The 12,170-nt window shown below is 32.9% G+C and overlaps 1 long non-coding RNA gene across 1 annotated transcript; it reads left to right on the top strand.

Moving 5' to 3' along the window:
• The first annotated feature begins 10,077 nt into the window (after positions 1-10,077).
• On the top strand, positions 10,078-11,690 carry LOC127095433 (uncharacterized). The gene is made up of 2 exons (XR_007792668.1): positions 10,078-11,300; positions 11,387-11,690. It is a non-coding gene; the product is annotated as an uncharacterized LOC127095433 (long non-coding RNA).
• Positions 11,691-12,170: the final 480 nt, after the last annotated feature.

A 12,170-nucleotide genomic window follows, 5' to 3' on the forward strand; every position in this document is an offset into this window, starting at 1 on the left:
AATACCAAATAAATCACTTAAAGCCTTTTATCACCAAAATAATTAAGTAAAAGGAAATTAAAATTTAATTAAATAATTACTCAAAAATTTGGGAACTCTTCCATTTCCCATGACGTGATGGTGGAGATGGAATGTGATAAAAGATTCTAGAAGGATCTCCCAACTCTAGTTCTCTTTGTTTTCTCTTTTCATTAATCATTTTGTGTTCAATTTTATCATATACTCCATGAGACAATCTATGTGAATAGATATTTCTAACTATATTCTCCTTTCCTTTTTGGCTCTTAGGGAAGAAATCAGAAGTGATGCGAGACTTTTCAAAATCCCCCAAACTTTCCTATCAATGTATGAATACTCCATGTATGGAGGCACTTCCTTATCTTTTTGATGATTAATATAATCATATGTGAGTTGTGTCTTAAAGCCCCTCCAACTTTCACCAACCTTTGCAAGATATTTCTTTTTCAGCATATTATCCTCTAGAAAAATCAACATGTTCTATGTTTACATAATATAGTTGATATTAGTATTAAACCAAAAAATTAATGATTAATATACTTGTAAAACAAATCATAAAATTCCTAATAAATATCGTAATATCATTTCATATGCTATCTTTCAAATCACCGTCAATATCGTGCCAATTATCTATCAAAATACTCATTTTGCTTCTATCTTGTAATGCCACACAACTCTTAAAATCATCAGTATTTTCACCATAAGTCTTACCGATTCTTAGATCAAAGTTAACCAGGGAGAGAACACCACTTTCACGGTGTCGCATCTCGAAAAATACGATTCCTCGCGATGGTCGCGGAAAAAATTAGTGTTCGAACAGAGTCGCCACCGAACTTTATTTATCCCGACAAAGGGATAGGAAAATATCGATAAAACCTTTAGGAAATGGAATAATGGTCGTCGCAACCATATTTGGGTTCAGGAGTTGATAACGCAAGGGGAAGTATTAGCACCCCTCACGTCTGTTATACTCAACGGGAACCTTTTAGTTCTAATGTGTGTTTCGAGTGTTAATTTAAGTTTGTTTGTTATTTTTAGGTTGTAAAATTATTTAAAAATAGAAATGGATGGGAATCTTAGAAAGGGAAAGGGGAGGTTTTTTATTAGTGTGCTCGCGAAGATACAACAATCTTCTGCCTACGTATCCTTATGGTATAATAAGGAAATCAGAGCATTCGTAGTTCGGGGAACTACGGTTGGCTGGTATTTTTTAATGAACAACTATTTAGGTCGCATCCTAAAGGCTAAACGTTGGCTTGTCTACTCTCGGCGGAGGCTTGAGCGCTAGTTTGTTGTGCGCATTAGAAAAGATTAAATGGTGTTCTTTATGAAAATAGTTTTGGTCACACGAGGGTGAGGACAAATGAATTTGATGTGTTAAGATATTTTTGTTGGATGACGATTACTCGGATATTCGAGTAAGATAACTCGTATCCTAATAGTCGAGGAGAGGAATCGAAGGCTCTAGACCATCTCCCTTTTCATCCTTTATTATGAAAGGAGTTGGTAATAGTTAAGGTATTTTGAATGGATGACGAATACTCGGATAATCGAGTAAGACAACTCGCATCCTAATAATCGAGAAAGGGAATAGAAGACTCTAAACCGCTCTCTGTTTCATCTGAATATTTATGAAAATAAGGTTGCATATGGTTGACGTATTTTAGAATAGGTACTTGAATGACTGAGTAAGACAACTCATATCCAAGCATTTGAGAGGAGGAGTTGAAAGCTCAAAACCGTCTCCTTTTTTGTATAATTTGTTAAGAAAATAATTTGATTAAGTTGTATGTTTGCGGAAAAATGACAATTATTCGACTGACCGAGTAAGAGAACTCGTATTCGACCAATTGAGGAGTGAAGCTGAAAACTCAAAGTCAACTCCCTTTTCATTTAGCTTACTGTGAACATATTTTGATTTAATCGGGGTTTGGAGGTTTGTAGAGGAACGACAATTATTTGACTAACCAAGAGAACTTGTATTCAAATAATCGAGGAGAAAAATTGAAGACTCAAAGTCATCTCCCTTTTCGTTTCTTATTATAAAAGAATTTGATTTATTTGTTCTTAAGTGGATTAGAAATGACGATTATTCGATTAACCGAGTAAAAGAATTCGTGTTCAAATAATCGAGGAGAGGAATTGAAAACTCAAAGTCATTTCCCTTTTCATTTCCAAATGAAACAGTATTTGATTGTGATTAAGTGTTTTGAATTGATTTGGAAAAGTAATTTGAATTTGTATAATTGTGGTTTTAATTTAGAAAAATAATTTGAATTTGTACAATTAAGGTTTTTATCGGATGACAAGAATTCGAGCAATATGGCGTGCGCCAATCATTCGATTATTCAAGATGTATTGAGGCGGACGCCTTCTACACTCTTTTTTTTATCCCAAGTTTATATATATAAAAAAGTTTTAATAACACTTTGAGAATTAATTGAGTTTGAATTCATAATTCACAATGCAAAATAGCAACACAACTTGAAATTTATTTACAAAATAAAAAACCTAAGTATACATTAATTATCACTAATTAAAAAAAGAAATTGGCAAAGAATAAAAAAACCAAAAGAGATTAAATGTAGAATAAATAAAATACATACAAATATTTGAAACAAAAGAAAGCATAACATTCCTTGACTTAAAATAACTTAGCGTAAACCAAAAGCCAATATTGATTTCTTTTTATCAAAAATCAAAGAGAAAACAACTAATGTTGGAAATACAAATAACTTATTACTATTAAAATAAAAGCAAATTGAAGAAACTAGAAGAAACAGTAAAACAAAGCCCATCGAAAACCCAACTCCCATCTCTTTCTTTCATTTCTCCTATTCTCTCTTTCATTCCTTCAATCAAACCATTATTCATAACAAAAACAAAGATTTAGTAATACAAGTTTGAATTTCTTAAGAACAACAACAAATACACACCAAACTTTTTCAAAGTTAACAAGAACAGATAGTAACCATGGAAACTAAAATGGAAAGCAAGGAAGAAGGAGTTACCGAATGCTGACGATAATGACACTGTGAAGGGTGGTCGGAGCTCCCGGAGGTGCAGCAAGGATTAGGCATCCGACGGCGGATTTGGTTAAGAATAAACCTCTTGCTTCTTTCTTTTTGCAGGTTCCACGTTGCTTACGCTTGAAAAAAAAGGAACGATGAGAAGAAGGTTTGGAAGTTGTTTTTTGTTGTTGTTGATGGTGGAGAGTTTATGGTAGCTAAAGTTTCAGATCTGATCTGGTTGTTGTTGAGATGAGGATTATTGTTATGTTTATGATGAATATGTTAGATCGTGGTTGTTGTTTATTTGTGTCAAATTTACAGTGGTTTCGGAGGATATGCATGGGGATTTGTTTGGGTGACGGCGGAAGCGAAGTGAGGCAAGCAATGGTTGTGTTTGGCCGATTTTGGGAGGAAGGAGGATGAACGACAATGGTGACGGAGGCTGTTTGAGGAAAAAAGATGATGGTGAACGTTTTTTGGCGGATGGAGAAAACGAAGACGGGATTTATGGTGTGCGAGGCGATAATGAGGATGAAGGTGGTGTGGGTTTTTCCGATGCGGTTTTCTGGTCGTGGAAGTTCATGCCAATGAAAGGTTGAATGGTGATGATGTTGTTTATCAGAGGGAAGAAGACGATGAGAATTTTTTTATCAAAAACCAGTCTCCTTCCTCTTTCCTCCTCCCCTTTTATTTTATTCGTGTGCCTAGACCTCCAAGAGGGAGAGGCGTGTTGTCCCTTTTATTATATGTTTTTCAATGTTACCGTTGGAAGCGATGTACTGGAGAGAGAGAGAGAGAGAGAGTTTTTTTTTAATTTTATTTATTTTCAGATTTTTTTTTAAATAATAGTATTAATTAAATTCTAATTTTTGATTGGATAAACTAGGATAAGTGTGGGTTGCTTAACATAGACCATTGATTAATTTGAACCGATGGCTTGGATTGAATCAGAGAAACACACCAAGAAACACACACTATTTAAATAAATCAAAATGCATATAATGCCTCTCTTTTTTTAGATGATTTAATCGATTTAAAATAATTTAAATCAATTAAATCAAATAAAATTCACAACTTTTTAAATAATCATGATAAAATAAAAATAATAACATGAAAAATTCTATTTATTTAATCGGACTATTTTGACGAAAGAACAGAATTAAAACGACTAAAAATGAATAAAAGTCGGGCGAAAATTTGCTCGAAAAATTAAATCAGACACACTAAAATGATCAGCACAAAATATACTTATTGAAAAAATACAACGTTTTTTCAAATTCTGAAATAAATTTTCATCGGTTAAAAGGCTCAGGCGGGTCAAAATGCAACCGAAACAGTCGCTGAAAAATATAACGAGCACACCAGGTTAAACTACGTGAACCGTAGATTAATAATACTGGTGTCTGCAATTTTAATTTCAAAACTTTTTATTCGATGATTTTGTCCGTACTTGAGGAAAGATTCAACCGATTTGTCTGTATTTTCAATAAATTTATCCTGACTGATATTTCAGGTATTATTAATGATAAAATGCATGTTATGCTGTACATATGATGTAAACTGAAAATTAAATTGAATTTATGAAAATTTAAAATGTCCGGACAAAATTGGGACATGACACACGGTTTTTTTAACCTTGGTCAATATCGTGACACCTCTAGTTTTTCTTTTACTTTTTGTATTAACAGAGGTTGCAGCAAATTTCGTATGAAAGGTACTTGTAGAATCACCCATGTTTGTGTAAATTAAGAAAGACAACAACATATAACAAAGACACTAACATGAACTTAAAAGCCACATCACACAACACTTCATCAAAAATGATTCAGAATATAGAAACATACTAACTAGAAATATGCAGTAGAGAGAGACCATATAATCATACTAACTAGAAACATACACAACACTTGAGTAATAACACAATATTCATTTCTAACACAAATTTAAACACAAATAATAAGGTAATAAGAAGACACGATGTTACTATTTCTAACATATTGCATGAACATTATTAAATATTAAAGCAACAGGTTATAATGAAACATTTCAAAAAGAACAACATATATGAAAGAGTTACATATATTTTTGTGGTATTACCATTTATATGAACATTTCCAAAACTAACATCATAATGCGTAACAACATTTCTAATAACATTTCTATAAACATTTCTAAAAGTAACGTCATTTCTATGAACATTTCAGTAGTGAGTTACGTACTTCAAACGTGATGGCGAAACTTCAATGAGTTTTAAAAAGAGATGATGTTCGAGTTCATGTTGGAAGAGTTGGCGTTGAAAAGAGATGATGTTCGAGTGGATGTTGGAAGAGTTTTGATAAAAATCGCATATGTTTTTGTGAAGAGAAGGACAATAAAGTTAGAGTGTTTGTTCATAGGTAAATGAAAAGTTAGAGTCTCGTTTTCTGAAGTATTCATGCAATAGAACAAACATGTCAATTTTTAGGCAAAACGAGGGAATGCATTATTTAAAAATTTAAAAAAATAAAAAAGCCTCATAGCGCCATATTTTGGAAATACATATAAAATAACTATCACCCAAATTTTTAGACAAAACTAAAGTAATAGATTAATTAATAATTAAAAATAAAAAGGACATTTGAAAATATTGATGAAAAAGATATTACCCATCGGTTGACCAATATAACCGAGGGTAATACAAATTAAAAATAAATAAAAAAAGGAAAAAGGGAAATGCGTCACATGACCTTAAATCAATTAATAATAAAAATATAATATAAAATGCAGTAGTAACTGGGATTTAAAGCGAACTCCTTTGTAGCTTTATTGTCTAGGTTTTGTTAATAACCGATGGTATATGTTGTATATATTTAAAAAATTAATGACGGTGCTCCCAAGACATATACCTCGGTTATTGGTGGATTGAGGTGAAAGCTTTGTCATAAAATATATTATTTGTAATTGCGGGATATTGTGGATTTTGAGATACTCACAAGTATTTATGAATGTCCAAGAATATTATTAATTAAATACTTTAAAAAATATATAATTAATTAATTTCTTTTATCCCTTTTAAATTTAAAAAAATAATTTTAAATTTAACACATAATAATAATAAGAAAATTAAAACACAATTATTTTATTTCTTTTTTATCAAATAATTATACTAGATTCAACAAAATAATAGTAATAATAATTTCATATTTAAGATACTACTACTACCAATAATAATAACAATAATAATAATAATAATTTTAGATTTTACAAATTAATATTTAAGTAATTTTGTAAATTATTAACGGATACTGGTATCCGCGGGTTCGAGTACCATCAAACTCATATTTGTGCCGATAAGAAAATGGATAATAAAATATTTATTTATTTTACCTATAAATATCCATTAAGTTATCCAATCCATATCCGTGACGGGTTTTACCCGCGGGTACTCACGGGTACAAGTGTTTTTGTCATCCCTAATTAAGAGTTTTCTTGCTCTTCAAGAAATATGAGGAAGAGAAAATAAAGAGAGAATTCAGAGAGATTAAAGTGAATAATGTATTAATATATACTTGGTTGTTCATACAAATATGATTTACATAACTTATATATGACTACATAACTATCTTTTGGTTAATAACCACGCACCGAACTAGAGGTAACCACATACAAGACTAGTGGTAACCACATATGCCTAACAACCATACAACTAACTTCTAAATAATCTAGAATTGATTAACTAACTACATTCCCGTTTAAATAAATCCTATAGCAATCATTTACCAAAAAATACACATAATTTATTTTTAAGAATAAAAAATATGCCCGTCTTCAATCCTTTGGTAAGCATATCTGTAACCTGTTCAGAGGCAAGACAATATGCAACCTTTAGCTTTTTTTGATTTACTTGATCCTTCCAGAAATAGAACCTTGCTTCAATATGTTATCCCCTACCATGCACAATTGAGTTCTTTTCTAGATTAATACTCTCTTCATCCCACAATAAGTGACCCATTTAACCATTTCACACATTAAAAAACGTGTATAAATGAAAGAGAGAGAATGAAGTTTTACCAAAGTATTCATTATCAAATATTGAGAGTGATGAAAGTAATAATGATTAAATAGTAGAATTGGAAAAAAGGAGTTAATTTACATTGTAACTTGAAATGAGTTATTCATTTTGGAACACTTTTTTTTTGCAAATTGATTACTCATTATGGGACAGAGGGAGTAGTTGACTTGTTATCAATTTCTAGCTTGATTGACCTTTTGACTTTCATCTTCAATTCCTTTTGAACTGACTTCATCCATATAATCTTACATGCATCATATGATCCTCTCTCTCTCTCTCTCTCTCTCTCTCTCTCTATATATATATATATATATATATATATATATATATATATATATATATATATACACATACATACATGACACCCCCTACATGGTAACAAAATTTTGGTTTGCACCTCTGTAAAAGAAGTTTTTTGATTCCCCCATTATAATATGAAAATCCCCTCTCTTTGGACCCTAAGTGCACTATTTCAACCCATATTCCATATTTGTTCCAGCCTGACATTGCTTCATAATCTGACATGGATTTTTTTTTCCCACTTAATCCAGCGTGGCCAGGAGAGTACTATTTCAACCCAGGTTCCCTTTCTAGGGTTAATATTCTTCATCGTGTCGATTTGCTGAAGCCCAAATTCACAATTGTTCATCGTTACTGTTTATTGAAACTAGGTTTTGAAGGTTCCTATTTTTCATCTTTACTGTTTGCTGAATATAGGGTTTTGAAGGTTCGTAGATGGGCCTGTATTCCGTTTCGAAGGTTCCCACTTGTCAGCCTGCAAAAAATAACGAGTGCATCACACACTCGAAATACAATAAAGTCTCAACTGAATTTTATTTATTCTAAGAGAAAGTGAGAATAACAATAAAACCCAAAGGCAAGAGAAAAAGGGTAAGGAAGTCTATTATGTAAATGGAAGGTATTAACATCCCTCACACCTGTTGTACTCAACGGGAACCATTTGGATTGTTCTTTATGTGGATGTGTGTTATTATCTAAAGGTTACTTGCGATTGGTTTTAATTAAGGGGAAAATAATTTATTAATTAATATGATCGCCAATGATTCAAACCCTCGTGCCTACATATTCATGGTAGAAAACTACGTATTCATTGATTGTTTTTAAGGAACAATGTTATAATCATATTCTAAAAGTGCTTTGATGTTAGCTGGTTCGATCCTAGTTCAGATGCTTTACGCTTTTAGTTTGACAACTAAGGAACATATTATAACAATTATTTTATGGAAAGAAAGTTGTTTGGGAAATGAATTGAAAAGGTTTATGAAGTGGTGAAGATGTTGTGAAGGTGTTATTTGAACTAAGATCATATTGTTTGAACCCAATAGATTGGTGTATGAACCAGAAGTATCGTATTTAACTAATAAATGGTGATTAACCTATGCAGAATTGTAGGGTTTTGCCTAGATTCAGGTGTCAAGGCCTACAAAGGGTTTTTTCCTAAGCTCTGGGACTCACAAGGAAAATATGAAAGAGGTGGTATGTCTAAGATATGGGCCTCACAAGGCAGACATGTATGAGAAGAGGGTCTGCCTAAACACTGGATCTCACAAGGAAAACATTAATGAGGTGGCTTACCTAAGCACTGGATCTCATAAGGCAAACATGCATGAGGTAGCTTTCCTAAGCACTGAGTCTCACAAAGCAAGCATGCATGAGGTGGCTTGCCTAAGCACTGGGTCTCACAAGGCAAGCATGTGTGGGAAAGGTTTTCCTAAACACTAGGTATCACAAGGCAAACATGTAAAAAAAAGGGTCTGCATAAGCATAGGGAGTCACAAGGCAGGCCTGCATGAAAATAAGGAGTTTGTCTAAGTACTGAGTCTCATAAGGCAAACATGCAATGGTTTGTCTAAGCACTAGGTCTCATAAGTCAAACATCCATGAAAAGGGTTTTAACCATGAGAAAGTGATTAACCCAAAGAGATGTGTATGGTTCAGAGATGGGTGTTTAACCAAGACAAGGTGATTAACCTATAAAGGAGGTGTTTTAACCAATAGAAGGTGATTAACCTCAAGAGTGTATGTGTATCCAAAGAGTAGTGTGTTTGGTCCAAGGAGAATGGTGTTGCTGATATGGATTGTTGAATTATTGGTCTGAGGATGAAAGTTGAAAGTTATTTTGATTTGATATGCACTAAATTCTATGAGTGGAGGTGAATACTTTGAACAACTGGGTCAAGCGTCCTGTATCCAAAGATATTCATAACAAGGATGAAAATACTCCCTCACATTCCTTCTCCACTTCTTAAGGCTCGTGGTGCCCAATTCACATTAAAATGTCTAAGGGTTTTGAAGTTGAATAAGAAAAAAAAGTTTTTGTTTAAAAGGGATGAAGCAAGATATGTTTGAAGGAATGTAATGAAGCTTAGCATGATAAGGTCTTGATGTCCTCCTATCTCCAGAATTTTGAATGTGAATGAACTAGAATTTGACTTAATGGACCAAGTGTAAATGTAAGCATAAAGATCTAATTTAATCAAGTGATCAAGAGACTTATGATCATTTAATTGAATGTGAATCCTAAGGGAGCATACAAATATGTCCTTGAAAAGTCATACAACAAAAAGTCTAATTCACAAAATGCAATTAATTGATCACAATAAATTTGATCAACCAATCAACCAACAAGATGAATAATTCTAAGAATCACATCTCAAACATATGGAATCATAAAAAAAAAACAAAGGCATTAGAAATTTGATTTAACATATTAAGCCTTAATTCCTAATATACCATTAATTGAAATTAAAGATTAAATTCAAAAATATAAAATCTAATTAAAGTCTAACCTAATGAAGTTTGTGCAATTAAAATGTCTATTTTATGTGTAATTTTTATGTGTTGGAAAAAGATTGATTGTAAGAAAAAAAAAGACAATAATTAAATAAATTAATCACTCTGCCAGGGGGTGTATTTAGGAAAAGAGTATGTCTGACCAATAAAGTGGATTGGGCTCAAGACTCAGGGGGCCTATGGTTAATTTCCTGTTAGAGTTCAAGAAGAGAGGGATGGGTAGAAATCAGGGTGTCCATGGAGTAAAGACTCTTTGGAACTTCGTCTGAAGCCCAAACGAGAGAGAGCAAAGGGGACGAAGGACTCCCATCTCACTTCACTCAGTCTTCTTCCAAATGCGCTCTCTCCCTCTCTTACATATCTCTCTTTCCAAAAATTGCTCCTCCATGCCGGAGGCGGAGGAGCCACCCCGAAATACCACAACCACCAAACTGGGTTCTGTTTCACCTCCTTTATTCAATTCCTCAACCCATTTCCCTAAAAACTCACTACAACTCTTGAAACAAAAAAAACCTCAAGAACCTTAGGTTTTTACTTTCGAAATTAAATGATGACCTTACATTAACTTGAACCAAAACCTTAGGGCTTTGATTCCCCACCACCAGTTCTACAACATGGTAACCATTTTTTTTTGTCAATTAACTAACAAAAAAAATGCTAATGACAGTTAGAGGTAAGAGTTGATTAACTGCCACGTTAATGCTAATTGACAGTTAGTTAATTGTTTAGAGAATTGGTTAAAAGTTAGTAGTGATTAGTTAGCTTTGGTAGTCAATAGAAGTAGAAAGTAGAAGTTTAAAATTGGTGTTTCAGTTAGTTATGGAAAGAGAGAGAAATAGTTCGGATAGTTAACTTGTTAGAGGAAGTTGGAACCGTTAGAGTTTTATAAGTTATGAATTTTTTTGAACTGTTAGTGTGAAATGAATTGGCTGCTAGCAAAATTAACAATTAGTTAGCTACTTAATTAATTAATCATGTTAGAACAAATTACTAAAGATGAAAGGAAGCATTATTAGAGCTAGGGCAATGTTAATTGGTTAGAAAGTGTGAATGGTTAGGGGAATGTGAGCTCATGATATATGAATGAAAGTCAGTTCATGTTATGTGACTTATACTCATTTTTTTTATGTCAAGTTGGTTAACCTTGCCGATTTTGATAATTTGCATGTTAATTGGCTCAAAAACAGACCTAACATGTTACCCTAGCAGTTGAGAATCAGGTTTCTTGTACAAGTTGAATTGGGGAAATGATGGTTGCGCTTGGCTATGATAATTGGTCTGTTAAGTGATTGAATGGTGAATTACATTACATGTCTTGGACTTATGTGCTTATGGTATGCCTGTTGTGGATTATAATGTGCATTATGTGTATGTGTAGGCATGGATTGTCATGGCTTGATTTGTAGGTATGTAAGTATGACATTGTCCAAGGTGTTATGAATTGGTATAGTTAGATGTGTGTATGATACTGACTTGATCTTATTAATGCAAGGCTGATGTAAATTTGGGTAGGGTGAACAAATCAAGGTTTTGCATGATTTAATCAAGGTTTGGCATGGCATTTTATCATGGTGGAGGCTAGGTATGGAAGTGAACATGAAAAGAACTTGAAGAACTTGGAGGCACACAAAATATAAGATCTTAAGGATGAAGAAAAAATAAAATTAGGGTTAGTTTGACCTAGGTCAACAGTTTGATCAAAAGTTAACTATTTGACCACACACGATTCAGCTTGACTTGCATCAATATGGACTACATTGTTCTCAGCTACAACATTGTTCACAACTTGACTTGCATCAACATGGTGTTGCACATTACCCTGCACATTTGACTGCACATTAGCCCGCACATCAACATTTGCATGCACATCAATATTTTCCCGCACATTAGCCAATACACTTGATTGTACATCAACAGTTGTCTGCACATTAATATTCTTATGGGATGTCTTTGGTTTCCTCTAATCAATAAAATCATCAAAATTATGTTACAATCAAACCATCACGATGTAGAGAAATAACAAAGTGCAAACAAATAAATCATGTATTACCTTTATTTCCAAAGCATTTGGGTCTTGTGTAAGTCTCTTGCATGACAAAACATTATGCCCAAATTTGTCACATTTGGTGCACTTATAAGCTCCACTAGGTCTTCTTCTCATAGCACTATCCTCACCACATTCCCTTATCCTAACCTTCCTTGGTCATCCTGATCCATTTTTATCTTAACCTTCCTTCATTTGTCAATGTGTTAACTAGAAAATATTGGATCCACAC

The sequence above is a fragment of the Lathyrus oleraceus genome, chromosome 6, assembly GCF_024323335.1.
Source record: "Lathyrus oleraceus cultivar Zhongwan6 chromosome 6, CAAS_Psat_ZW6_1.0, whole genome shotgun sequence".
Taxonomy (NCBI): Eukaryota; Viridiplantae; Streptophyta; class Magnoliopsida; order Fabales; family Fabaceae; genus Lathyrus; species Lathyrus oleraceus.